Here is a 5,416-nt window from a genome sequence, read left to right on the forward strand (position 1 = left end):
AACGTCCCACCAGGAAGACACAGTTTGGGGGTTGCTGCTGGAGTTCTGGCAGCGAGGGTTACCAGGGGTACTTGGACCTGTCCCTTCAAAATTGTTCTTCGGTTGTAGGCCAGAGGCTTCATGACATTTAGGGGTAGGCAGGGGAGTGAATTAGAATGAGAAAAGGCCGAGATGGCCTTCACCGTGGCAACCCTGTGTCACCTCTGACGGACCATCAAAGTTGAGAGACCCGCCCTTGACCTCAGGCTGCCAGTCAATCATCACCTGAGCCTGAGGAAATGGTCAGGTGATCATCAAAGGACAGGCAAGGGGATTGGCTGAGAGATTCAATTAGGAGTCAATCAATATGGCCTCATTGATTTGGGTCATTTAAAGAAGTTCCAGGTGAACGTGCCTCTGTTTGGCCTTGTTGCTCTTGGGTGTTGTTTAGTGAGGGGGAGGAAGGGGTGGGTGCGGGTCAAAAGGGCAAGGGCAACCATGGCACTAGCTTGGGCTCACGTGAGCTTCACGGAGGAGCTGCTCTGCCCCATCTGCCTGGAGGTGTTCACAGACCCGGTCATCCTCCACTGCGGCCATAACTTCTGCCGCCCTTGCGTGCAGGAGTACTGGCAGCGGCAAGCTCCGGGCCTCCGCTGCCCGGAGTGCCGAGAGGCAGCCGGCCAGGGGCCCCTCCGCTCCAACCAGGTGGTGCAGGCTATAAGCGAGGAGGCGCGCTCGTTGGCCGGCCTTTACTGCCAGCAACATGGCCTGCGGCTCAAGTTGTTTTGTGACACCGACCGGCTGTTGATCTGCTTGCAGTGCCGAGACAGCCCAACACACCGTGAGCACCAGGCCAGCCCTGTACGAGAGGCCACCCAAATCTATAAGGTACCCGGAACCTCCGTGCTAACAATTGGGCCTACAGGCCAAAGTGGATTTGGGGAAGTGACAGGAGGATAATTGAGCCTGTGATACAGCCCTCCCCCACCCCCGCCACTCCCCACCCCGCCACCCCACTCCCCCACCCCCCGCCACTCCCCACCCACCCCCCCGCCACTCCCCCCCACCCCCCCGCCACTCCCCACCCACCCCCCCGCCACTCCCCACCCACCCCCCCGCCACTCCCCACCCACCCCCCCGCCACTCCCCACCCACCCCCCCGCCACTCCCCACCCACCCCCCCGCCACTCCCCACCCACCCCCCCGCCACTCCCCACCCACCCCCCCGCCACTCCCCACCCCACCCCCCGCCACTCCCCACCCCACCCCACCCCACCCCCCCGCCACTCCCCACCCCACCGCCACTCCCCCCCACCCCCTGCCACTCCCCCCCACCCCCTGCCACTCCCCCCCACCCCCTGCCACTCCCCCCCACCCCCCTGCCACTCCCCCCCCACCCCCTGCCACTCCCCCCCACCCCCCGCCACTCCCCACTCCCCCGCCACTCCCCCGCCACTCCCCTGCCACTCCCCCGCCACTCCCTGCCACTCCCCCCCACCCCCCGCCACACCCCAGCCACACCCCCCCACCCCCGCCACACTCCCCCCCCGCCACTCCCCCCCCGCCACTCCCCCCCCCACCCCCCGCCACTCCCCCCCCACCCCCCGCCACTCCCCCCCCACCCCCCGCCACACCCCCCCCACCCCCCGCCACTCCCCCCACCCCCCGCCACTCCCCCCCGCCACTCCCCCCTACCCCCCGCCACTCCCCCCACCCCCCGCCACTCCCCCTACCCCCCGTCACTCCCCCTACCCCCCGCCACTCCCCCTACCCCCCGCCACTCCCCCCCACCCCCCGCCACTCCCCCCCACCCCCCGCCACTCCCCCCCCACCCCCCGCCACTCCCTCCCACCCCCGCCACTCCCCCCCACCCCCCCGCCACTCCCCCCCACCCCCCCGCCACTCCCCCCCACCCCCCGCCACTCCCCCCCACCCCCCGCCACTCCCCCCCCCCACCCCCCGCCACTCCCCCCCACCCCCCGCCACTCCCCCACCCCCCGCCACTCCCCCCCACCCCCCCACCCCCCGCCACTCCCCCCACCACTCCCCCCCACCCCCGCCACTCCCCCGCCACTCCCCCCGCCACTCCCCCGCCACTCCCCCGCCACTCCCCCCCCCCACTCCCCCCCACTCCCCCCCCCACTCCCCCCCCCCCCCCCACTCCCCCCCGACTCTCCCCCCCACTCTCCCCCCCCCACTCTCCCCCCCACTCTCCCCCCCCCACTCTCCCCCCCCACTCTCCCCCCCCACTCTCCCCCCCCACTCTCCCCCCCCACTCTCCCCCCCCCCACTCTCCCCCCCCCCACTCTCCCCCCCCCCACTCTCCCCCCCCCCACTCTCCCCCCCCCCACTCTCCCCCCCCCCCACTCTCCCCCCCCCACTCTCCCCCCCCCCCCACTCTCCCCCCCCCCACTCTCCCCCCCCCCACTCTCCCCCCCCCCCACTCTCCCCCCCCACTCTCCCCCCCCCACTCTCCCCCCCCCCACTCTCCCCCCCCCCCCACTCTCCCCCCCCCCACTCTCCCCCCCCCCACTCTCCCCCCCCCACTCTCCCTCCCCCCCCACTCTCCCCCCCCCCACTCTCCCCCCCACTCCCCCCCCACTCCACCCCCCCCACTCCCCCCCCACTCTCCCCCCCCACTCCCCCCCCCACTCCCCCCCCACTCCCCCCCCCCACTCCCCCCCCCCACTCCCCCCCCACTCCCCCCTCCCCCCCCACTCCCCCCCACTCCCTCCCCACCCCCCCTCCCCACCCCCACTCCCCCCCCTCCCCACTCCCCCCCCCCCTCCCCACTCCCCCCCCTCCCCACTCCCCCCCCCCCTCCCCACTCCCCCCCCCCTCCCCACTCCCCCCCCCCCACTCCCCACTCCCCCTCCCCACCCCCACTCCCCCTCCCCACTCCCCCTCCCCACTCCCCCATCCCCACTCCCCCCCACTCCCCCCCACTCCCCCCCCACTCCCCCCCCACTCCCTCTCCCCCACTCCCCCCCCCAACTCCCCCCACTCCCCCCCCCCACTCCCCCCCCACTCCCCCCCGCCACACACTCCCCCACAACCCCCCCGCGTCACACCCACCCACCACACTCCCCCACCCCGCCACTCCCCCCCCCCACCCCCGCCACTCTCCCTCCCCGCCACTCCCCACCCCCCGCCACTGCCCCGCCACTGCGCCGCTCCCCCGCCACTGCGCCGCTCCCCCGCCACCCCACCCCCCCGCCAACCCCCACCCCCCCGCCAACCCCCACCCCCCCGCCAACCCCCACCCCCCCGCCAACCCCCACCCCCCCACCAACCCCCACCCCCCCGCCACCCTCCGCCACCCCCTAACCCCCGCCACCCCCTAACCCCCCGCCACCCCCTAACCCCCCCCGCCACCCCCTAACCCCCCGCCACCCCCTAACCCCCGCCACCCCCTAACCCCCGCCACCCCCTAACCCCCGCCACCCCCACCCCCCGCCACCCCCCACCCCCCGCCACCCCCCACCCCCGCCACCCCCCACCCCCCGCCACCCCCCACCCCCGCCACCCCCCCACCCCCCCGCCACCCCCCACCACCCCCCGCCACCCCCCACCCCCCACCCCCCGCCACCCCCCACCCCCCGCCACCCCCCAACCCCCGCCACCCCCAACCCCCGCCACCCCCCAACCCCGCCACCCCCAACCCCCGCCCCCCCAACCCCCGCCACCCCCCAACCCCCGCCACCCCAACCCCCGCCACCCCCCAACCCCCGCCACCCCCCAACCCCCGCCACCCCCCAACCCCCCCGCCACCCCCCAACCCCCGCCACCCCCCAACCCCCGCCACCCCCCAACCCCCGCCACCCCCCCAACCCCCGCCACCCCCCAACCCCCGCCACCCCCAACCCCCGCCACCCCCCAACCCCCCGCCACCCCCCAACCCCCGCCACCCCCCAACCCCCGCCACCCCCCAACCCCCGCCACCCCCCAACCCCCGCCACCCCCCAACCCCCGCCACCCCCCCAACCCCCGCCACCCCCCAACCCCCGCCACCCCCCAACCCCCGCCACCCCCCAACCCCCGCCACCCCCCAACCCCCGCCACCCCCCAACCCCCGCCACCCCCCAACCCCCGCCACCCCCCAACCCCCGCCACCCCCCAACCCCCGCCACCCCCAACCCCCGCCACCCCCCAACCCCCGCCACCCCCCCAACCCCCGCCACCCCCCAACCCCCGCCACCCCCCAACCCCCGCCACCCCCCAACCCCCGCCACCCCCCAACCCCCGCCACCCCCCAACCCCCGCCACCCCCCAACCCCCGCCACCCCCCCAACCCCCGCCACCCCCAACCCCCGCCACCCCCCAACCCCCGCCACCCCCCAACCCCGCCACCCCCCAACCCCCGCCACCCCCCAACCCCCGCCACCCCCCAACCCCCCGCCACCCCCCAACCCCCGCCACCCCCCAACCCCCGCCACCCCCCAACCCCCGCCACCCCCCAACCCCCGCCACCCCCCCAACCCCCGCCACCCCCCAACCCCCGCCACCCCCCAACCCCCGCCACCCCCCAACCCCCCGCCACCCCCCAACCCCCGCCACCCCCCAACCCCCGCCACCCCCCAACCCCCGCCACCCCCCAACCCCCGCCACCCCCAACCCCCGCCACCCCCCAACCCCCGCCACCCCCAACCCCCGCCACCCCCCCAACCCCCGCCACCCCCCAACCCCCGCCACCCCCCAACCCCCGCCACCCCCCCAACCCCCGCCACCCCCCAACCCCCGCCACCCCCCCAACCCCCCCGCCACCCCCAACCCCCGCCACCCCCCAACCCCCGCCACCCCCCAACCCCCGCCACCCCCCAACCCCCGCCACCCCCAACCCCCGCCACCCCCCAACCCCCGCCACCCCCCAACCCCCGCCACCCCCCAACCCCCGCCACCCCCCCCCAACCCCCGCCACCCCCCAACCCCCGCCACCCACCCCCAACCCCCGCCACCCCCCAACCCCCGCCACCCCCCAACCCCCGCCACCCCCCAACCCCCGCCACCCCCCAACCCCCGCCACCCCCCAACCCCCGCCACCCCCCAACCCCCGCCACCCCCAACCCCCGCCACCCCCCAACCCCCGCCACCCCCCAACCCCCGCCACCCCCCAACCCCCGCCACCCCCCAACCCCCGCCACCCCCCAACCCCCGCCACCCCCCAACCCCCGCCACCCCCCAACCCCCGCCACCCCCAACCCCCGCCACCCCCCAACCCCCGCCACCCCCCAACCCCCGCCACCCCCCAACCCCCGCCACCCCCCAACCCCCGCCACCCCCCAACCCCCGCCACCCCCCAACCCCCGCCACCCCCCAACCCCCGCCACCCCCCAACCCCGCCACCCCCAACCCCCGCCACCCCCCAACCCCCGCCACCCCCCAACCCCCGCCACCCCCAACCCCCGCCACCCCCCAACCCCCGCCACCCCCCAACCCC

The sequence above is a fragment of the Scyliorhinus torazame genome, chromosome 14 (assembly GCF_047496885.1).
Source record: "Scyliorhinus torazame isolate Kashiwa2021f chromosome 14, sScyTor2.1, whole genome shotgun sequence".
NCBI lineage: Eukaryota > Metazoa > Chordata > Chondrichthyes > Carcharhiniformes > Scyliorhinidae > Scyliorhinus > Scyliorhinus torazame.